The sequence below is a fragment of the Phoca vitulina genome, unplaced genomic scaffold, assembly GCF_004348235.1.
Source record: "Phoca vitulina isolate PV1807 unplaced genomic scaffold, GSC_HSeal_1.0 scaffold84, whole genome shotgun sequence".
Lineage (NCBI taxonomy): Eukaryota > Metazoa > Chordata > Mammalia > Carnivora > Phocidae > Phoca > Phoca vitulina.
The window spans coordinates 2,745,850-2,770,556 of record NW_022589787.1 but is presented as its reverse complement, the minus strand read 5'-3'; the positions used below and the strand labels follow the sequence as shown (position 1 = coordinate 2,770,556).

At 39.5% G+C, this 24,707-nt stretch overlaps 1 protein-coding gene and 1 pseudogene across 2 annotated transcripts in view; one reads left to right on the top strand and one right to left on the bottom strand.

Moving 5' to 3' along the window:
• The window catches only part of GABRB3 (gamma-aminobutyric acid type A receptor subunit beta3), a 247,352-nt gene that overhangs the window by 116,916 nt on the left and 105,729 nt on the right, over positions 1-24,707 (top strand). The gene's annotated exons all lie outside the window — the stretch shown is intronic.
• LOC116626181 lies at positions 20,705-22,445 on the bottom strand (annotated as a pseudogene).

Genomic DNA, 24,707 nt, shown 5'->3' with positions numbered 1-24,707 from the left:
ATGAAGAGTTTGGCGAATACCAGTGTTCACTCTACAGAACAAAGGAAATGATTCTCAAGCTCTGTTTTTGTTTGTTTGCTTTTTATCACCTTTAAATAAAGTCCTTTTAGGATTTTGAGGCTGTAGAAGTCAGTATCGGGGAAAGATCAGTCAGCATGTTCTGGAACAATTTTCCTAAGTTATACTTACTTGAGTGTTAGTTTTTAAGCAGAGTAACCATTATTTGCTTTTTACCTGCATGTTCTAATTGGGCATACTGAATATGGTACTTCTTTGCAAATTCTGATTCTCCAAGGATTTGGAAAGACTCAGTAATTTTCCTATAAATTTTATCTTTTTATTCTGAAGTTGTTCATCTTTGATAAATATAAAATGCTTAACTATTAAACAGTTGCTCTGTTGAAAAAACTTTTGAGAAGTTGTAGTATTGCTTCCCACTGCTGAAGTTAATCGAATTATTGTCCCTTGTGGGTAGTAAAGAAAGCGATAAAAATGATTCCTTGCTCTATTTGGTATTCTTTGTCATGTGAATACATGATAAAACATTGTTATTACGGCATCACCTCCATGTTTTCTTGATAGGTGACTTTCAGAAGTATTTGGTGCCCTCCCCCCTGGACTTTTTCACAGTATTCCAGGTTCTGGTAAGGAAAATGGTATGACCAAATAATGCTGGTGCAAGGATGTTATGTATTTGAAAGTTGGGGGCTGCTGCAATGAGATTGCAGTACCTGCCGTAGGGGAAGAAAGAAATTCTTTTCCTGTACCCACCTTAGAGTCATACCCTAGGGCTAGGGCTCTCCAAATTAGATGGGCAAAAGAAAGATTAGTAAGAGAAAAACAAACAGAAGTATATTAATGTGTGCATCGAGCATAACCACAGGGGTACTGAGGGATGGGTTAACTCAGAAGACCTGGTTGGGGAGCACCTGGGAAGCTCAGTTGGTTGAGCATCTGACAGGCTCAGGTCGTGATCTCAGGGTTGTGAGATCAAGCCCCGAGTCTGGCTCTGTGCCCAGCGCATAGTCTGCTTGAGACTCTCTCTCCCTCTCTGCTCCCTTGCCCTTGCTCACACTCAAATAAATAAATAAACATTAAAAAAAAAGTAGAGGTGGTTGGAACTTGGGCTTACATGACATCTTAACAAAAGAACAATAAATCTGTAGATAAGTGACATGGTAAGGAAAAGGCTTTTAGGGCTGGCAAATATATGAGGAAACTAACGGTAGATAGGAGCTAGTTAGTAAAGTTTGTGTAGACTCTTTCTTAGTGTCATCTCATCTCCTGTAATAAGGCTGTTACTTTCTTCCTGGTCTGGACATTGGGGGAGGAAGGAGCATCTTCACAAGGGGACTCTGTTCCGTTCTCAGGTAAATAGGGGAAGAGTTCTTCTTGTGTCTGCTTTTTCTGAGTTGCCTTCAACTCAAAATTCTTAGGCCTGAGTGGCACATTTTGGGATGGCATATTTTGAACCCCTTCATCAGCCAAGCATGGGTCCGTATAAGGGCAAGACTACCCATAGATCCAGCAAGGGTTGCAAAAGCAGGCCAAGCAGCTCATGCTCAGGCAGACAGTGCCTTCAGAGGGAGACTGGGGTTTTTACCATAGCCATTTTTCTCCTTACTGGGCCTTGGTGTCCTTCAGGAAGGGAATTGCTCGTGAATACTAAGGGTATTCTAGGGATGGCCTGTGGTGAGTCTGCCTTCTCCATGTCCAGAGCTGTGGGAGAAAACCCATGGTCAAAATGTGCAAACCTCAAGACATTGGCGGCTCTCAGCAGCACCGAGGCACAACTACCACTGGATTGTGTCTGGATTTCCCTTGCTTTTGCTTTTTCTTCAGTTTTTTTTTTCCCCAGCTCCTTTCCTTCTTTGTGTAGAAATACCTCAAGTTCTCAAATCTAGATCCATGAGCTTCTTCTCTCAGTGTCCACTGTGCCCCAGCCCCATGCTAGCCCTTTACTCTGTTCCTTTGAGATTCCCATCTCACTCAGAGTAAAGTCCACTGTTGCTGATACCGGTTTCCAAGCATACCTGACGAGCCCTGACCAATTGTGTCTACCATTCTCTTGCTCTCTGCCCAGCCCCATTGACTCTTATCTTCTTAATTTATCTAATGCACCAAAGTATGCTCCTATCCCAGCACCTTTACCTGTTCTCTTTTCCCCCTCTGGAACATTTTCCTCTAGCACCAACCTGACGACACGTCACCATGTCACTCTATTCTGTGCATAACAGTTTCCTTTTCAGAGTTTTTCTGCCTGCTCCATCAAAAATAGCATTCTTCTGCACCATTACTCTCCATTCTTTCAATGTACTTTTACTTTTCTTCAAAATATCTGGCATTTCGTGTAGTTCTTTATTTGTTTTTAATTGTCTGTATACCCCAGAAGAGGTCTGTTTGTGCAGCTCCTACAGCATGCCTGGTCAATGGGACATCTCAATAAGCTAAATGAAGTTAAGTTAAATGAAATATGGTGAGTCTCCTCTACATTATGTGTCGTCACTTTTCTTTAAAAATTGCATTTATACCTTCCTCTTAACTCATTTTTGTCTGGTTCTCCTGGATGTAATACTTCCTCTTTTATTTTATTTATTTATGCCATTTCATTGTCTTTTCCCTCAGGCTCCACAAGAGGTTTAGCCAAGAGGCTTGCAGACTTGCATTTGGTTCAGTGTTCTCTATTCTTTTAAAGTTTACACTGTGCAGCTGGACCATCTCCCCATCCTTGCTTCTGTTGCTGCCAAGCTCAAGAGCATGTTTCTGTGATTCCTCCACTGATGTAGGGCCAATAACTAGTTGTCCATTTCCTTCCAATTCATTCTTGTTAGTAGCTCTCCTCTGGAGCTTCTGAGTGTGCCTGCAAATGCCACTTCACTGGGATTCCCATTCCATTGCAAAATTGTGCAGATGTGTCTCCATGTTAACCTCTTGGCAGTACTTGTTCATATATTTATTCATCTGGAAACAGAGGCCAATCCTGTGCTGGCAGCTGGGAATCAGAGGGGCTTTTGATTGACAGTCATTGTCCTCAAAGAGCTTTTATCCAACTGAGGAGCACACAGATGAAGGGGTCAGTTGAGATTGAGCCTGTAGAGTATGCTATCAGAGGTGACAGAGCGGCATGGATGTCTCTTGGGTTTGAGGAGAGTTGAGGAACTCAGCCTAGTCCTGAGGGCGTATGCTTAGGGACCTCCATGGATCCTGTTAAAATATGGCTTCGAGATTCCACTCCATACATCCTGGTTTGGTGGATTTAGGTCAAGGCACAGGCATTGCATTCTTATTGTGGAAAAAGGACACCCTGGGTACTACATAAACATGCAATCCACCTGTGATAGCACCTGGCCCCAGGGACTGTGTCAACTCTTTATTCACAGAAAAATAACCTAAATCATTTTAGGAGACCCACTGAATAGCCTGCTCCCCTGCAAACTATTGAACTAGATTCATCAGATTTTGCTAAAAGCAAAGTTAATTTTATAATGCAGAGCTAGAGAGTACATTCTATTTTTGAGGATAGAAGTAGGAAATTATATATGTAATGTACGCTTTCTATATCCAGATATAGAAATAGCTTTTTATTTATCTAGCCTTGATGAAAAAGCAGTTATAGGCCATAATTTAGTATGGGCTAAGCATTTTCCGGAGTGGCAGTACTATCTATCATGGACATTAAATATCCAATATGGAGGAGGCTACAAAATGTTTACAGTAACCTCTGAGTAACTTGTTGGGCAACAGTGAAGTCCTCAGTGCTTTGGGTCTGATGCTGCTCTGTCTGTTCACTCATTGTGGGCTAGACATCTGTGCTTCTTGATGTCATGGTCAGGGAATTGGGTCCCTTTGGGACACTGTGGTGTTTAACTGCAGAGCTTCTGTCATTTTTAAATGCAGTTCTTTACCCCAAGTCTTATGTTAACATTAAGTGGTTATAAAACATTTTTTAGAAAATTGCATGAAGTCATCAAATGTGAAGTTCTGGAAAAAAATCTTCATAAAATAAGACTTGTATTAGTCACTAAGATTTTAAATGAAAGAATTAATGAAAGTATTAAGTTTTTCCTTCCTTTCCATCATTCCTTTGTTGTATATATATTTTACAAACATTATATCTTGTATCTAATGTATATATGCACACTATTTCACACACACTCTGATAAGTCTGATGGGGAGAAAGCAGTTCCTCTCCTCTCTGCAGCTGCTCATATTAAAGTTTTCTCTGGCAGTTCTGATCCAAACACAAATATGTGTTTCTTTTACATATACAATGTAAAATAAAAAATTCACAAAAGGGACATTGCCCTCCCAAATATGACAATTACATTCTTCCGCATGTACATCACCAAGTGATGTTGGATCATCACGGGAACGTGGCAAGACATGCATGACTTCCCCCAGTTCACTGGTCACAGCAAATCACGGCAGTCCCACATCAGCCACGCCATCTCATGGTGGGAAGGAGGGAGCCAAGAGATTTGGTGGCTGCACAAATGATGCCTGATGAAGGGAGAGTGTTGAACTTTATTTATGGATGAAAGGATTTGAGTGTATTTGTAAGCAGAGGGAAAGAAGCCAGCAGAAGGGAGACATAAAAACTGTAAGGCAGGCATGGATGAAAAGAATCAAGAGCAGAGGGGAATGGTTTTCCTGTCTCTACTTTTTCCCTTTCAGTAGATTTCTACTTCTCACTTGCACTTCACTTTTATACTAAAAGTGAAAATAGATAGCTTGGGGACTACCTGATATTTATTGTATTTTCAGTCCTTATGTTTTGTTTACTCTTCTCCTTCAGTCTTCATCTGTTTTCTGTCAAAATGCTCACTGTCCTTCATGGTTCAGCCTGAATCCCACCTTCAGAAGGCTCCCTGATGCCTCTCCCCAGATGCATCCTCTTCTTAGCTCCCATCATCCTTTAGCCCATGTTCCTCTCTTTTAGAGCACTTTTCCCTTCCTGCCTTGTGTAATTATGTGTGCCCTCCGCACAAGGGCGACTTGATAATGGAGCCACTAAATTGGTGTTTACTTCAAAATCCAGCTTGATTTCTGCCTCTCTGAAGCATTCTGAACTACCCATGCCCACATTGTTTTTATCTTTTCCTGACCTTTCAAAGCTCATTAAAAATTTGTTTTCATCTCCATGACTTATTTATTTTATAATTGGAAGTTTGTACCTTTTGACCCCCTTCACCCATTTTGCCCACCCTCCAACATCCCCCCACAGCTCTAGCAATCATCAATCTGTTCTTTGCATCTATGAATTTGTTTTGTTTTATTTTAGATTCCACTTATATAAGTGAGATCATACAGGATTTGTCTTTCTGTGTCTGACTTATTTTACTTAACATAATGCTTCAAAATCCATCCATGGTGTTGCAAATAGCAACATTTCATTCTTTTTTATGGCTGAAAAATATTTATATATATCTCACATCTTTATCTATTCATCCACTGGTGGAAGCTTAGGTTGTTCACTTGTCTTGACCATTGTGATAATGCTGCAGTGAACATGGGGATGGCATGTATCTTTTGGGTTTAGTGTTTTCCTGTTCTTTGGATAAATGTCCTCAAGCTGAGCTTGATTTCTTTATCCTCTCTAGAGCATTCTGAACTAACCATGCCCACATTTTTCTTTTCCTGTCCTTTCAAAATTCAGTCAAAAAATAATGAATTGATCCCCCTCCTCAAGCACTGATCCTAGTCTACCTTAAATATTTCAGATATTTAAGACTGCCACCCACAAATTTGTGAGCTCATGGACAAGTCATCAGTAAATGGTAGCTCTCCCATCCAAGTACTAACCAGACCCGACCCTGCTTAGCTTCCGAGATCAGATGAGATCGGGCGCATTCAGGGTGGTATGGCCATAGACTAGCTCTCAATATATGCTTATTCAAAGAATGTCTTCAAGGATCATTTTATTCATAGATGTATGTCTGTTGTTCAGAAAAGATAGTAAGCTATCTCCAGAACCAGATACTTTATTTCTTAAATAGCCTTTCAAGAGTCCAATATAAACTATACTCAAAAAAAAAAAAAAAAAAAAAAAATCTCCACTGTAATTCTAGATTAGATGGTTAAAAACTAATTGACTATGGTAGAAACCTAGGAAATGTTAGAGTTTATATGTATGTGTATTACTAGTGATATTTATGATGAAAACGGAAATAGTATGCAAAATGAATTTAAATGAAGCAGTGCCTTTGTATTTAAGAGATGCGGGGACACACAGTTGAGGAGGTGAAGGTCTCTATGTTTCTGCTCACATAAGTAGCTATTAGATTTCATAGAAGCTCAGAAAACAAACAGAGCTGTCCTCTGCGATTTACACAGCTTAACAGATTCCACAGAGCTCCTGATACTGTGCCACTTCTAAACAGAACAATAAGGATTCTGTTTGGAACTGTTTTATGAAGAGAATATGCTTTGGAACAACCATTGCTTGGTGAAACAGCTGTGACCTTCTTTCCTGATTCTGTTTTGAAGGGTTTAGATTGTGTCTATGTTGTAGATGTTTGCTTTGTTCATTCAGCCCTATAGCAGGACACTTGACTTCAAATTAAATATTTGTATACATCAGCAGACCCTTTAATCTCCTCTCCATTTCCTCTTAGTAACTCCTAACATCTATTTTAGACTGTCAAGCTATGATCTTGAATCTTATGAAATATTGTAGTACTGCCTTAGGTACTGCCTAATTGAAGATTTTTAAATATCCACAAAAATAAATGTTTATAATGAGTTGATAAAAAAATTATATGACAGTCTCTTAATATATTATTACACTGTGACTCAGTTATCTTATTTTTTGCATGCAGAAGGGGAACCTATTCCTTAGTACAACAGCAAATGAAACGATGTCCTTTCATTTCTATAGATCAGAAAAATGTATTGTGTTTCAAATTCTCTTCTCGCCTCATAAATGTTTCACCTCTAGGTCTTTGTGTGGCAGATAAGATATTTGGGGTCCTGACTAATTTGGTGTTATGGTTGCTTACGCCCCAGAAAGCTTGGCATGAGGTGCTGACAGAGCTACAAGCTGAATGGTACATTTTCTCGTGGAAATACACCACTAGAATTGCACAAATGTACAGTTTTACACTTGGCAAAAGGCATGTAATGGAGTCAGACAAAAAGCCTTGGTGCCTTCATGATAAAAACTGGAGAAACAGAGGGGCGCCTGGGTGGCTCAGTCGGTTAGGCATCCAACTCTTGGTTTCGGCCCAGGTCATGATCTCAGGGTAGTGAGATCAAGCCCCATGTCAGGCTCTGTGCTCAGCAAGGAGTCTGCTTGAGATTCTCTCTCTCCCTCTCCTCTGCCTCTCTCCCTGCTCATGCTCTCTCTCTCTCTCTAAATAAATAAATGAATGAAAATAAAATCTTAAAGCAAAACAAAACAAAAACTGGAGAAACAGATGTGTGCCCCCTGGGAACCACTCACTTGGGGGACTGCTTTCCCCATTCCCCTGAGAAGATGGAGAGGAAAAGAAAGGAAGCTGGGGCCCATCACACTTCTGATTCTGGTAGCCCTGCTTACCCAGGCTCTGGGCAACAACATCATGGCATCTGTCCCGTGTTTTATAGTGGTGATCTTTTACTGCCCAGTTTTTGGATGGGCTTTGCTATCCTCATGAAGGAGCCTGTTTCTAACTCTTAAAGTAATTTTCCTTTCACAATAGTTAAGTGAGGTTCTACACCAAAACCAGAGAAAGATGTGTACTGTTGTGTGTATGTGCATGACCGGAGGACTGAGAGCAGGCTCTGGCTGGTTTCCCCAGGTCCAGCCCAAAGGTCAGCACCTCTAGAATGTCCCAGCCTGTGATGGTGGTTGTGGGACACAGAGCAGAACTGAGGTGTTCTAAGGGGATGAGGTGACTGAGGAAGGCCTGCAGCACCTGTGAGATAATTAACTGAAGGAGGAAAGGAATGGCCTCTGAGCCAGGGCGTCTCAGTTCCCAGATGACATCAGCTGACATGCAGGGTCTGAAACCAGCTTCTGGAGAAGGTCAGGCTCAGCAAGCAACAGCCTTGTGCTCATGAGGCTTTCAAGGTGCCTCCAAGGAGCCACAGCCCCTGGGACGGAGATGAGTAAAGCCAAGAGGGAGGTGCAGGTTTCCAAGTTCCTGCCTCACCAACTCCAGACACATGCTTCCACATATTCACACAGAAAACAAATACCAGACACATGCACTTTGCCAGTCGAATTTCTAGCTGGGTCTAGTTCAGTGGTTGAGCACAACGTTACCATCAGTGCTTCCATGACCACTTCAGGCTCACACCTTTCTCTGGTCCTCAGAGCACTTGTGTTTGGCCATCTCCATGTTTGATTGATCACTTGCTATCTAGTTGTTCATTGTGTCATTTGCAGAAAGACTGATGATGAGATTCTGTAATGGATGGAATTTGTGCTCCAGCTTGAGCTACACAAAATGATATCATGAGGGATACATTTCTACTGATGTAGTCCCATCACCAAGAAAGCACTAGGATCTCTGCTTCCCACTCTCTCTAGTGTGGCAAGAGAAAAAAATCACCCAGTTTGTATGTTGGCAATTCCAGGTTGAGAAGACTGGAAGCAGATCAGCTTCAAATCTTCCTTGGGATATCTAATCAAGAATTCTTTCATAAGTTTGTGTAGGAAAGTTAAAGAACTAAAAAGATATATCTTAATCCCTATATGTTGAGAGTGGTTCCAAATATATCCAGGTACATAGTTCTGTGGGTTTGCTTTTATTCACTTCTTTAGACAGATTATGTAAGAAAGAGAATTATAATGTAAGTATTTTTACATTATTATTTTTTACATCAGAATGTTTAGTAATTGAAAACAATTATTTCAAAAAGAAAAAACCCTGAGAATGCTCGTGTTTACTCAACATCCAAATAAACTGAATAGTGGTTTTCAAAGATTGATGGCCTGAAATGAATATCATATAACTCAAAATTTAGGGGATATTGTAAATATCAGACCTACTATAAATTAGCAGGTAATAAATGTGTTCTTTTTTTTAAGATTTTATTTATTTATTTGACAGAGAGAGACACAGGGAGAGAGGGAACACAAGCAAGGGGAGTGGGAGAGGGAGAAGCAGGCTTCCTGCAGAGCAGGGAGCCCTATGTGGGGTTTGATCCCAGGACCCTGGGATCATGACCTGAGCCAAAGGCAGACGCTTAACGTCTGAACCACCCAGGCACCCCAATAAATGTCTTGAATAAGTAGGCCAGGTGATTTCAGATCACTGGTACTGAGCAGAACATTAAACACTATGTTTGACTGAAGTAAAATAGATAATTACGGAAATGTGGTTTTCAAATTTTCTATTTATGTGCAGTGTGTGTAGGAATGGGGTACATGAGACAGCTCTCTCGACTTCTCTCTCATAGTGATGCTTACTTCTCTGGTTTGCTCTACACGGTAATTTCCATACTATATAAAGTACCTTTTTGTTGTTCATCTATAATATATACTTGAAAGACAAAATTAATGCAATGAGTAGTCACATGTGCCAAGTAGGATAAATTAATGAGTGAGTCATCCAATGGGAATTTAGAAATATTAAAAGCCAGTCAGAGGATAAAGGGAAAGTGTAAACTGTACCCCCAGTTACTTATATTTTATATAGAGTGATCAAACAGTACAGAGACAGTATTGATGATGACTATGGGCTAGGCAGGAACGTGAAGGCTATCCCCTTAGCACTGAGAAACAGGCAAGACATTTACTCTGTGTGCAAGGTTCATTTGTAAAACATTCACCTAATCAACTTCATAGGCTGATAATGAGAATCAGATTAGATGCAAAATATAGAAGTGTTTGGAAAAAACACAATCTGCTAAAAATAGGAAGAACATAATTAAATGATAATAATCCTGGTTATAGACAAGATGGAGTAACAAGGATAGGATTTGCTGTTCCATCTAGAACAACCAAATATTTTTGTTTTTTGTGTTTCTACCACCAGCAAATAAATTAATCTAATCTAGTCTAATCTAGTATAATATATGAGATAATTGTTTTCAAGACACTGGGCTTTAGACAGTTAGTGACTGTGGTCCCAGATGGGTGGGAAACAAACAGGTAAACCCTATGATTGGCCCAGCTTACTGCATTGAGAGAGTTTCAAGGATATGATGCAGAGAGGGGAACCAAGGCAGAGCCTGGTAGTGACTCTGAGTGGACAAGGCAGAGCAAAGAGTCTGGGGAGACCAAAATGGCCAGTGTTCACAAGATACAGTACCAGAGAGGAGAGAGGTACACAGAGAAACCTCTAGAGATCTGCAGAGTCCCCCTCAAACATTCAACTGAATATTGAGATCAGTGCATGCAAATGAGGAAAATGCCTAAGGCTGGAGGAAGAACAACCCAAAAGGAGCCTCCTAGCTAACTCAGGGCTGGGAATTGCCTGTTCCCACTAGTTAGATCAGAAATCTCGTAACTTACGGGGCATTGGAATAGTACCATTGAGTAGGTAAGAGTTTTACTTCGACAGTAGAGACTAATTAGCCACAGACTGAGCCCAGCTCTGGTTCCACTTAATAAATCTTAAAAGTAATATCCAAAAGGATCAAACTGGTTCCAAATAACATCCCCAAACAAAGCTAAAGCAAATTTACAAGAGCACAAATACCCAGCTCCCAGCAAGGTGAAATTTGTAATGTCTGGAACCCATTCAGAATTTACTAGACAATTTACTGAAAATAAGAGCCATACTGAGAGAAATGGATCCATCAAAATTGATCCAGGATTGACACAGATGTTAGAATTAGCAAATAAGTGCATTAAAACAGTTATTATAGGACTTCTAGTTCTAAGATGGAACTGCCTTGTTCCTCCCAGATTCTCCCCCTCACTCACAAATGAAAATCCCTGAACATAATACAACAAACACACACAGGAAGCCTCTGAAAGATAGGAAGAGGAAGCTGGGCTGCCTAGAGGCCATCATGAGACATCATGAGACATAAGTTAGTGGGAGCAAAGGCTAGTGGCCACTATGCTTTTCTTCCTTCCCCCTACTTTGTCAGTGGGGCCCCTTGGTGAGCTGAACTTTCACTCCCATCCTATAACAATAAAGCAGAGTGTTTATCTTTCTTTTTCCTCCCTACCTGGTGTCATTGAGTCTTAGAAGGACTCTGATCTTACACCCCACCACAGAGGTGATGAGGTGGTGTGAGTCTATGCCACCCCTGTCCCAAGGAAGATTTTAGTGAGACCAAGGAGGGGGCTGACCCCCTACCCTAATGCACCCTAATGAGGCAGTACCCATTTTGGGGGGGATGCTGTAGGTGGGGACTAGTGGGAATCTGAACGTTCACACTCACCTGGCCCTTAAGCTATACCTGATCATGGGAACTGTCTACTAAAAACAGAATATTAAATGGGAGTTGCCCAACATAATGCCCCAAATATCCAGGATATAATAGAAAAATCACTCATCATTCCAAAAATAAGGAAAATCACAACTTAAAAGAGAAAAGTCAATACTGAGATGAATTGAATGGTGCAATTGTCTGATAAGGATTTTAAAACAGCTATCATAAAAGTGCTTCAGTGAGCAATGACACTTTTAAAACAAATGAGAAAATAGAAAATCTAACCAAAGAAACAGATGTTATTAAAATACAGAAATTATAGAACTGACAAGTATAATAACAGGAAGTTTAAAAACTTGCTGGATGGGCTTAATAGTAGAGTGGGAATGACATAGATAAAATCAGTGAACCTGAGGATAATTAACAGAATTTACCCAGCTTGAGCAACAAAGAGAAACTATACTCAAAAAAAAAAAAAAAATAATAATAATAGCATATCAGGGACCTGTGGAACCATAACAAAGAAGCTAACATTTATATCACTAGAGTCCCAAAAGAGAAGAGAGGATAAGTGTAACTGAAATGTATTTGAAGACATAATGGCTAAAAATCCCCAAATTTGGCAAAAGGTACAAATTTATGGATTCAAGAAGCTAAGCAACCCCAAATAGAATAATCCCAAAGAAATCCATGCCAAGATCCATCATAATTAAACTTCTGAAAACTAGAGATAAGAGTCAATCTTGAAGCAGACAGAGAAATTATAGGGGGACACCAGTTTGAATGACAGCAAATTTCTCATATGAAACCATGTTGTAGGCATGTAGTAGGAAGTGGTACAATAATTTTGAGATACTGAAAAGAAAGAATTATCACCTGTGAATTTTATAGCCAGTGGAAATATCCCTTAGCAATGAAGGGGAAATAAATACATTCTCAGACAAAGATAAACTAAAAGAATCTGTCACGAGGAAATCTAGCCTTTGAGAATGATTAAAGGAATTTTTTCTGAATAAAAAGGAAATGATAAAGAAGTCTTGGAAATTCAGAAGGAAAAGAACATAGATTATCCCACTTGTCATTACTATCTTAAATCATAATTCAATGGCTGAAACAAAAAATTATATCATTTGATATGATGCTCAATGTATGTAGAGGAAATACTTAGGACAACTATATTTTAAAAACAGGACAATAAAGTCACCTAAGTGAAAGTAAGGTTTCTACATTCCACCTGAGGTGGTAAAATGTTGATACCTGTAGACTGTGATAGTTAGCTTTGTATATTATAATATCTAGAACTACTAACAAAACAATGTGAAGTGATATTCTCAAAAACATTATAAATAAATCAATATGGAATCCTAAAAAACTCAACTCAGGAAAATTTTTAAAAAATAGAGAGAGAAACAGAGGAAACAAAGAGAGAACAAATAATAAAATGGCAAGCTTATGTTCTAATATATCAATACTTTAGATGTAAATCATCTGAATGAACCAATTAAAAGATAGGAATTGGTAGAATGGATTCCAAAATACATGATTCTGTGCTATGCTCTGTAGAGGTAACTCACTTCAAATACAGTTACATAGATAGGTTGAAAGTAAAAGGATAGAAAAAGATACACCATGGAAACATCAATAAAGGAAGAAAGCAAGTTTAACCATGCTAATATCATATAAAGTATACTGTAGAGCAAAGAAAACTCTCTTCGACAAAGAAGACTATTACATAATCAATCCACCAGGAAGATGTAACACTCCTAAATGTGTGTGCCTCAAAATACATGAAATAAAAAATTTATGGAGCCTAAAAGAGAACAAGGCAGATCCACAATTATAGTTGAGGACTTCAGCACCCTACTTGATAGAACTAATAGGCAGAAAAATGTCAAGAATATAGAACTGAACAGCACAATCATGGTTATTGACATATCCACAACATTTCACCCAACAAAGTAAAATACATTTTCAGGTGTCCATGGAACATTCAGCAAGATAGATCATATTTCAGGCCATAAAACAAACTTCAGCAAAGTTCAGAATGTTCAACAAAAGTTCAACAAAATTCAGAATGTTTGCTCTGTGAAAGACATTGTGAAGAGGATGAAATTATGAATTGTAGATCTAGAGAAAAATATTTGCAATCCAAATATATAACAAAGGATTTGTATGTGTGTGTGCATGTGTGTATAGATGATGATGATGATGATGATACCATTAGAAAATGGGCAAAAGCCATGAACAGACATTTTACTGAAGGGTGTATATAAATTGCAAAGATGTTCAATATTGTTAGTCATTAGAGAAAGGCAAATTAAAACCAAAATAGGTATCACTCCAATACTTATCAGAACGACTAAAATGAAAAATAATAGTAACACCAAATGCTAGTGAGGATACAGAGAAACTGTATCACTCATGCATTTTTGGTGGGAATATAAAATGATAACTCCATAACATAATTTTGAAGTTTCTTATAATAAAAACCAAACATGTGCTTACCATATGACCCAGCAGTTGCATTTTTTTGGTGTTTATCCCAGGAGAATGAAAGCTGTTCATAGTGTAGCTTTACTCATAATAGCTAAAATAGCTAAAAAGGAGAAAAAAGTAAACAACCTAAATGTATTTCAGAGTGTATGGTTAAATAAACTGCCTTATCCATACATTGAAATGCTACTTAGCAAAAAGAAGGAGGAAGAAATTGATATGTGCATTACTTGGATAGATGTCATGGGAATTATTCTGAGTGAAAAAAAATATCTCAAAAGATTGCCTACTACATATTTAGGTTTATGTAACATTCTATATATGACACAACTCTAGATCTGGAAACAGATGAATGATTGCCAGGGGTCACAGATGGGGGTGGAGGAATTGAAGAGGGGAAAACTATCAAAGGCCTTGATATGAGGCAACCTTGTGTGATGTATGTGAAATATATTGGATGTATACTAGAAATAAAGTAAAGGTACTAAAGTATCTTGACTGTAGAAGTATCAATACCCTGGTGTGAAATTGTATTGAGTCTTGCCAAATGTAACCATGATAGGAAATTGGATACAGAGTGCCAAGTGTTTCCATATTATTTTTTATAGTAGTATATGAATTTAGAAGAATATCAAAATAAAAATAATTAAAAAATAGGGATTATAACAGTGTCCTGTATGTTCAAAAAGTTTAGAAGGGACACAAAAGATATAAAAAACAACCCAGTATCTGAGATGAGGAATGCTGGATGGGATGAATGACAAATTAGAAAGTGCAGAAGAAAATGTTAGCACACTTGAAGCCACTGTAATAGAATCTATCTAAAATCACATACGGAAAAGGAAAAGGGCCAGAAGTGTTATAAAGAGTATTACAGGGCGCCTGGGTGGCTCAGTTGGTTAAGTGACTGCCTTCGGCTCAGGTCATGATCCTGGAGTCTCGGGATCGAGTCCCACATCAGGCTCCCTGCTCAACAGGGAGTCTGCTTCTCCCTCTGACCCTCCTCCCTCTCATGCTCTCTGTCTCTCATTGTCTCTCTCACAAATAAATGAAATCTTAAAAAAAAAAAAAAATTAAAAAAAAAAAAAGAGTATTACAGAGGGCAAAAAGGAGGGAGAAGGCAAAAAAATAAACATATAGTGACCACACCTTTTCCAAGTTTGAGGAAAACTATAATCCTAACTACTCAAGGACCTCAACAAACCTCAAGTTTGCAAAAGAAGCATGGAGACAACCACACCATAATCAAATTGATCAAGATCAGTAATAAAGAAAAAAATATTAAAAGAAGTCAGAGGATAAAAATGTTATGTACAGAAATACAGCATAATGAGGTCAGTAGATTTTTTGTTAGAAATAATGCAAGTGAGAAGACAGTGGATCAACATTATTAAAGCCACTGAAAGAAAAATAAAAAACAACTATCAATCTAGGATTTGTATCCTCTGAAGATATCTTTCACAATCAAAGGCAAAATAAATAATTTTTTAGACATACAAGATTTGAAAGAATGCATTGACAGCGGAACTGCAGTATAAGAACTGTTAAATGTAGTCCTCAGGCAGAAAAAATTACCACAGATGGAAATATGGGTCTATAAAAAGAATGGAAAGCACCCAGAAATTATAACTACATGGGTAAATATGTAAGATATTTTTTATTATTTTAAATAATTTTAATTAGATGACTGAATTTAAACAAAAACAGCAATACTGTATATTGCGGTTTATTAAAATATGCATAAGTGAAATGCATGAAAATAATAGCATAATGGATAGAGGTGAAAAAATAGAAGTATATAGTAGTGAGATTTTTATACTATATGTAAAGTGGTATAATATCATTTGATATTAAGCTGTGATAAATTAACTAAATATACTATTAATTCTAAAGTAACCACTAAAGTAAAACAGCAAAGAATTATGACTAATAAGTCAAAAAAGGAGATGAAATCATGAGACATACTCAGTTAATCCAAATGAACATGGAAAAAGAGAAGAAGATGAGCCAAGAACTAGTGGGAAAACTACAAAAGAAATAGCAACATGATAGATTAATCCAAATCATAACATTAATGAAATTAAATGTAAATGGTTTAAATATCTCAATTAAATTGATAGAACATGATAGATTAGATTTAAAAACAAGAATTAAATATGCACTGCCTACAAGAAATTTACTTTCAACATAAAGATAAAAATCACCTTATAAGTAAATTATTTCCTAAATATGACTCCAAAAGAAAAAAATTGGACTTCATCAAAATTAAAATTTTTGCCCTTCAAAAGACACAGTTAAGAGAATGAAAAGATAAGCCATAGGCTGGAAGAAAATATTTGCAAAGCATACATTTGATAAAGGACAGGCATCTAAAATATCTAAAGAACTCTTAAAACTTAAAATAGCAAAATAAATAAAGCAATTAAAATAATGGATTAGAGATTTGGATAGATCCTTCATCAAGGAACATATATGGATGGTCAAATAAGCATACAAAAGGATGCTCTCTATCATTACTTGTTAAGGAAATTCAAAGTAAAACTACGCACTTACTAGAATGACTAAAATTTCAAAAAGACCAATCATATCTAGTGTTGATGAGGATGTGGAGGAACTGGAACTCTGATGTAGTACTGGTGGGAATGAAAAATGGTACCACTTGGGGAAACAGGTTGTAAGGTTTTAAAAAGTCAGTTATACAGCTACAATGATCCGGCCATTATATTTCTAGATATTTAGCCAAGAGAAAAGGAAATACATGTCCTTGCAAACATACACACATATTCATTACATCTTTATTCCTAGTAGCCAAAAGTGGGAAACAACCTAAATATTTTTCAACAGGTAGAACAGATATAAAAATATTTAGTATATCCACACAGTAGAATACTACTGAGCAATAAAAGGGAATGAACTATCGATAAATACAACACGGATGAATCCCAGAATAATTAGGCTAAGTGAAAGAAGTCAGACAAAAAAGAGCTATACTTCATTAAAATTCTGTAAAGAGTCATAATGTCATAAACCTCGTTATGGACTCAAAGCCTCAAGAAAGATTAGAAGGAGGGGAATCAGTAAGACAGTGATAGTTATTAAAGGTAATCTGTTGACATAAAAGTGGAAAGTTTAGCTTATTGTAACTATTTGAGCTGATTGAGGCTTTTCAGAGTTTTGTCAATCTTTTTGTCACACTTTTCTTGATTCTGCTATGTTTCATCATCATTTCTCATGTGTCCCTTGGCCCAGTATACATCACTTTCCTCTAAAAATATTTTAACTGGAAGTGCTCTCTTTTCCTCACAAGAATATATTCATTAAATGTGAATATTTACATTTTATTTCCTTTTCCCCAAGTCTTTGTCTCTTTGTGAGCAGTGTGTTAGGTCATTTGAGTTGCTTGCTGTATCTGTGTTGGTTTTGAGTACTATGGCCAATTTGTCTCTTGTCTGAATATAATTAGGGATGGATCCCTAGCCACGTCTTCACACTTAACTTTAGAATAAACTGATATCATGTCTCTTTTTGCTTTGAGAACAATTATGACTACAATCCCTTCAGCTCAGCAGATAGGTATTACAACCATCCATTCTTCATGAATGTGCAGCATGCTGAAGCAGAAAGAGAATGAGATTTGGAGATTGGGGCCCAGTTCTGAACCTGATGGTGATTTACTGGGGCACCCTGAGCAAGTTCCATGACTACCTTAGTTGGTTTTCTCTTCTACAAAATAGGTAAAATAATAAGGCTTACCTTGCAGAATGTTATAAATATTAAAGGTAATATATGTAAATGGGTATGGCTCATAATCAATAAGTGATATCACTGTTATTCTATGACTGCATTCCAGAAACACCTGGAAAGGGGACTTCAATGAAAAGGGCCTCTATACCATATCCATCTCCATTTCAACTCTCTTCTTTACCTGCTTGTAATTTCTGTGACACCCTGTAACCCCTGTCTTGGAGCTGCTAGCACTACATTCTCATCATTAACGCAGATGCATCAGTCTCTGGGATGGCTGACTTGATTGAGGCAATCCCTTCTCAGCCTTTACAACTCAGGGGCTGTGTTGTAATAAGCACTGGAATGTGTTCCCCCTCTTCCTGATGCTTATCTGATGTCAGCCCTCCTGGTAGGCCTCCATTCTGGAGGGTGTGATGTGCCTGCCCTCTTTGTTGGGCAGGATAAGTTATTTAGTAGAGGTGACAAACCATGTGTGAAGGAAATTGAGTGCCAGACAATAAGATGGCATTGGTGACTTGAAGGCCTAATCTGGAACTTTTCTGGGGTCATCTGAGGATGTGTTCTTTCTGGTTCACCCTGTGCCCATTGACATGCCTGGACTAGAGAAGGAGACCACTGTCAAAATATGCCATGAAACTGAGGACTAATTGACCCCATGAGTATAAATTGAGGCCAACACACATTTCTTGACCACTGTGCTAGGTGCTTCCTAAAAAGATGGATATAGTTACTTCCTGAAGAAGCTCACAGTTCTAGGATTCCTCAAACAGATGAGTTCAAAAGGATGTGCCAAATACAATAATCAAGATATGCACAGGGTGTTCCCTGGTTTCTAGAAAAAAGGAATAAGAGGCTTTTGAGCCAAGCCTGGGATTTTGGGAAAACCATACTCAGGTTGATGATGCTGGGCTGCTTCAGGATGATTAGGAGCCAGGCTAAGGGATACACTGGGTGTTGGAGTGGATAGTATAAGCTGTCATGCACCAGCCAGCATGCCTTTTATAATTACCAACTGGGCAAAGGCTCCAAAATAAATGGGCTGCCAGGATTGGAGATCTAGGGATTATCTTGCAGAGGATTTGGGGATGCAGAAGAGAGGGGATTATCTACACAAAGAGTTAAGCCAGGAGCCATTCCTGTAGAAGGCAGAGTATGAGTGAAGGTTTTGGGTTGGAAAAGGAGGTGGGTTTTCAGGACCTTGCAGCAAGTATAGGCATAGAGTTTGGTAGACAAGGAACTGTGAAAGGGTTCTAAACAGATTTTAGATATTGTTTCAGATTTTGTTTGTGAGCTCACCGTGACATGGTGTGGAAGGTGGATGTATCTTTCAGGCTGCAAATTGGAATGCTCTTGGAGTAGTCCAGGTAAAAATGCAAGCACCTGTGCTGAAGAAGTATGGAAAGGAAGGAATCCATTGGAGTAAATAAAGGAAGGGAAAACTCATGGGAATCAGTTGTTTGAAACTCTGGTTTAAGCAAGGGAGTGATCAGTGATCCTTGCCAAGTTTTCAGCTCATACAAATGAGTAAATGTCACTAATTTAAAAAATTAACTCAGAAAGAGCAAGCAGGCTTAGGAAGGACAATGATTTCATTTTTGGTTATGCTGTGTTTTACCTGTTCTAGAGCCTATTGGGAATAGGAGGCCCAGCTCTGGGAAGAGGTCAGTGTGAGCTTGTTAGAAGTGTTAGTGCAGGTAGTCTAGGGTTGTAAATGGGTTTTCCAACCACAACATAGGGGCTGCAGTGTATCCGGATAACATCCATCTTTAAGGGCACTTAGAGGGATGGCGCCTCTAAGAAGAGGTGGAGAAGGGTTGAAGAGAGGTTATAGAAACTGAAGAAAAGCAGATACCATGGAGTGTGTAGTTAGCAGTAAAATGCATGCAAGAGGACCAACGAAGTAAGCACGGAAGCACACCCTGTGGACGCATTGTCTGTGCAGAGGAGTGGAGGAGGCCAGAGTAACCCGAGGAGGTGTGAGAAGTCAGGTGAGGAAGGCACTAAGTAAGGCCACTTGGCCAGCACACTAGATGAAGGAACACAATCACTTACCACCATCATTAACTGTGAAACACCTTCTTCTCCCTCCTGCCTTAGTAAACAGGATATCAGCTGAGTGGCAAAACCAAATAGATGCACCTTTAACTCCAGACGGTTCTTAGTCTCAACTGGGGCTGCTGCCTATTTACGCCTATTTTCCATTCTCCCCGGGCCGGTGAAGAACTGGGCCTGCTGATGCTGCATGTTTTCAGGTGCTTTGGTTGATTTCTCCCAGCAGCAACTTGCTGGAAGAAGGTGCCCGTATTGGCCTTGCCCTCAGACCTGTTCACAGCCCCAGCATTCTCCCCAATGCCTTTGCAGTGGCCTCACCCAGAGTGGCTGTCTTCCCTCTTGGTTGTGCTCTGGGCCTCTTTCCCCACCGTCTGTGCACACACCTTTCCAGCCCTGCCCCCCCCTTTCCTGAGTGCTTCTGGTGCCTGGGGACTTTTTCCCGGTGCCGAGTTTGCTGTGTGAGGGGCTGCGTGGGAAGGGAGTCCTGCACCTCAGAATTAGCCGGGAGATGTCCTGATCTGAAGGAGGCCAGGCATGCTTTGATTCAGGAGCTGAGTCAGACTAATTGGCCCCTTGACATCTTTCATGTGAATGTGCTCTGCGCCCTGCGGTTTTCTCCACCGACTTGTTCAGGATGACGGGATTTGTCTTCACTGCAGACAGGGGACATAGCCAACGAGCAGAAGATCCCTACACAGTTGTTGAGTTCCTATTGTTATGAGAACAACTGCTCAGAGAATAGTGCTTTTCGCCTCTGGGCCTTAACTTCTTCACCAGCATACCAACTAAAATAGCAGCTGATGATAGTAACTTCATGTTTGGATCTTTTTGAACCATCAATAAATGGCAAAACTAAACATCAGTTCACCTCTTTAATTACTTCAGCTGTGAAATTAAGAAAACCTTCCAAAGCAATCTGTAAGATACTGTAAAAACTGAATATGTGCATAAATATATATTTATATTATTAATATATTATTTTAACACAAATATATAATATATATAAGTAAATTATATATAAAAATATATAATGCATATTAAAATATTTATATACAAACATATACTTACATATGTATTTATGTATATAATTATTATTTTTTTAAACAGAGATTTTGCCCCCCCCCTTTTCTTTTTCTTTAAGAAGCTTTTATTGGCACAGCCCAGGGAAAGGTGTGGTAGCCATTTAAGAGCAAAAACCTGTATCCCGGCAAGGTCTTCAGTGTTAAGTTTAACACCCCACTGAACCAGAAAGTTTAAGTTCCTGAAACTTAAGTTCCAGACTCCTCAGGTCACTAAGAGGTTAAGAGGTTCCCCCACCAAAAAAAAATTTAAGTAAACTCTATGCCCAATGTGGGGCTCAAACTCATGACCCTGAGATCAAGAGTCACATGCTCTACCAACTGAACCAGCCAGGTGCCCCAAAAGACTCCAAAATTTATAGGTCAAGCCCTGCTGCTTCTGTTAAGATCAGAAAGGCAAGAGACAGTCCTGAATGTGCATCCTTGTTATGGGATGACTAAAAGGGCAGGAAAGAGTATTAAGTTTTTTCAGATTGACTCCAGGTCACTCCCTATTACAAGGACGATGTTTTCAGCAGTCACACTGAAGTGCCTCTCCATTCTGTATTTGGCTAAGCAGCTTCTGCTTAGGACAGGTGGTGGTCATAGGACATGATCATTAGGACGGTAGAGTGCACTCATCAGGCGGTAGATGTAGGAAGGTGCATTCCCACCAATGTTGGAGATAAAGAGGGTAATGAGCTCTGGGGGGACTAAGTCAAACACAGGGCAGTGAACGCTGACCTTCTCCAGAATGTCCCCTTCTGTGAAAGGCAGGACTTCTTCAGGAGTCACAAACTTGTGAAATGAATCTTCTTCATTGGGGAGCTGTGGGGAAAGCTTGAACATGGGAGCACACACGATGAGCGGGGTGGAATGGTGTTTTGCTGCCAGTGCTAGAGTGTGAGTTCCTGTCACAGCTCTCAGGGCACCGTTGGCCAGGATGGTCTTTGTGCCAGTGATCACCTTGTTGATTCTTGACATAACAGCAAAAATGGCAGCATCAGTCATGACAGTTGTCTCAATACCTGTTTTGGATAAATTGACTGCCATTTCATGACCCTGACAGAAAGGAACACACTCTGCCACAGTGACATGGAATTTCCTCTTTCGGGCAGCCTCTTTGAGGAAGGCCTCTACTGTCCGGGAGAAGCCAATGGTCATGATCACCTCATTGGAGTGGATGTGCTCCAGAGCCTGGGCCGCAGTGTTCTGTAGTCCCTTCCAGTTCCACAAGCAGCTCATTAATTGCCTCAATGATGTTGGACTGGAGTTGGGCATAAGGGAAGCTGAAATCCTCGCTCAGGCCTTCCGATGTCAAGAGTTTGTGCAAGGACTCCTGCTGATCGCTCTCTGAGTCTGCCATACTCCTCCCGGATGATCCTGAGCACTCTCCGCACCATGTTGCCCACCGTGGTCTCTGAGGGCTGCGCAGCCGTCATTTTCTGGCCCTCTCGGCGGATCAGTTCCATCAGTTTCCCTGCGTTGCTCCAGCGGTGGTCCGTGATGATCCGGCGCTGCAGCCCCAGGGTCTCCGGAGCCATGTCCTCGGAGCTGCGCAGCCTGCCGTCCCGCTTCAGGGCCTCCAGGAAACTCTCGATGCTCTCGTACAACTCCGAGCCCTTAGCCGCGGCTCCTGGCATCTCGAAAAAAGCCGCCTCGCCGGCGGAATCCACACCTGTATGACCTCAGTCCTTGCACTTCCGGAGCTTTGCCCCCCTTTTTTAAAAGGTTTATTTATTTTTATTTTAGAGAGGGTGGGGAGGGGCAGAGGGAGAGAGAGAAAGAGAGAAGCCCCCTGCTGAGCGCAGAGCCTGACCCGGGGCTCAATCCCAGGACCCTGAGATCATGACCTGAGCGGAAATGGAGAGTCAGACGCTCAATGGACTGAGCCACCCAGGCGCCCCTTTATTTATTTAATTACATGTATTTATATATACATGTATATTTATGTATATATTGAGTTTTTAAATACATCTTACAGGTTGCTTTGGAAGGTTCTTAATATTTGTATATACAGTTGACCTTTGAACAACACAGGTTTGAAACTGCCTAAGTCCATTTATACATGGATCTTTTTCAATAAATACAATACTGTAAATGTATTTCCTCCTCCTTATGATTTTCTTAACATTTTTTCTCTACTTTACTGTAAGAATACAATATGTAATGCATATAACATACAAAATATGTGTTAATCAACTCTTTAGGTTATTAGTAAGGCTTCTGGTCAGTAGGCTATTATTAGTTAAGTTTTGGGGGAGTCAAAAGTTATACACAGATTTTTGATGGTCTTGGGGGTCAGTGCCCCCAACCCTCGTGTTGTTTGGGGGTCAACTGTACATAAAAATGAGCCTATATATTTTTATATATAGTATAAATATAAACATTTTTAATCTATATATAAGTAAAAATTATGTATAAGTGTATACACACAAACACAGAGATATATGTAGCAAAAGTAACTTTCTTTTTGCTGCATATATTACTCAGGACCTTGTGGCTGTGCATCAAATTGGAAAGCTCATAGTCTAGGGCTGTTGGGCAGCTGGTTGCCGAGGCAGTCAGTGTGACTCGTGGATTACACAAGCCTTCTTGTCCATTATAGCTCCCTTTATTATCTGTCTAGTCTTTACCTGCCCTTCCTATCTCATTATTAAAATTAACAAGTGAACTAAAAATAGCTTGTAGCATAAGCTTACTTTGTACCAACCACTTTTCTCAGCACTTTGCATATATTCTCAAGACATCCATATGAAGATGTCAGTGTCGGCTCCTATCTAGCAGCTTCTCACTTTCCTTTCAATTTGCTCACAGAGTCTCAGTTTTGTTCATTCATTCCCCTCAAATGAAGACACCTCTAGGGAGATGTATTAATTAGCTATTGTCACAATTGTGCTGCATAACAATCTGCCTAAAATGCAATGGCTCAAAACTACAATTATTTTTTCAACTTCACATGTCTGTAGGTTGGCTGAGGGTTGAGTAATCTAGACTGCACTCATGTAGGCTTGGCTCCAAGCTGCAAATTGGGTTCAGGTTTACACCATGTATCTTTCATCTTCTGGGCAAACATACTTGCAAGAGAGCAAGCCGAAGCATGCAAGCACATTTCAAGTTTTTGCTTAAGCCACATCCTCTAATGTCACAATGGCCAAAGCAAGCCGTAACCACATCTACCATCAGTTGGCAGGTATGCATCCCTGGTGAAAGTCTCTGCAGAGCCTTGTGACAAAGGATATGGGTGCAGGAAAGAGTGAAAAATTGGCAACAACATCACAGTCTACCAAAGGATATAATTTTCCTTATTATTTAAGCCAGTGGAGACGGGCTCTAATATGGTTTACAGCTAAAGGCATCCAAATAGAGGTCCGTGTTTCAAGCTTCCTAACTTAAAGGCAAGGAAACACGACATGTACTCTAACCCAGAGGCTGTGCTCTTGGAGCTATGTTGAGTAAATACAAGATTATCATTTCTAAGACAGTTACCGAGAGTTCTTTAGGATTATGTATTAAGTGCATTTTCATTTGCATAGATTTCCTCCCCAAATTGACTTCTTAAATATCACTTTGGACAATAAAGGAAAAGACATAATTTAAGGAAGTGAGGAAATGGAGAAGAGAAGGTAGCAGTGAGGATGAAAGAAACACACACACAGAAACACATTAGGTAATGATGTAAGACAGTGTATGAACCTTGTGAAATTGATGGTTCAGGTATTACTGTGGGATTAAGAGGTCAATAAAATATCTCTCTTTTTTTTTCCTCTCAGAACCAGTTGAGAAAGAGATAAAGTCAACTGAGTAGAAATCAAAATATCAGGTTTATTACTGGTGAGATCTGGAGTGCAGATCAATAAAATATCTCTCTTCTTTTTTCCTCTCAGAACCAGTTGAGAAAGAGATAAAGTCAACTGAGTAGAAATCAAAATATCAGGTTTATTACTGGTGAGATCTGGAGTGGAGAATATGTCTTTGATAGGCAGGCACACATCATTCTACTCCGAGCCAGGGCAGCACTGGGAAGCTGCAGGCTTCAGAAGC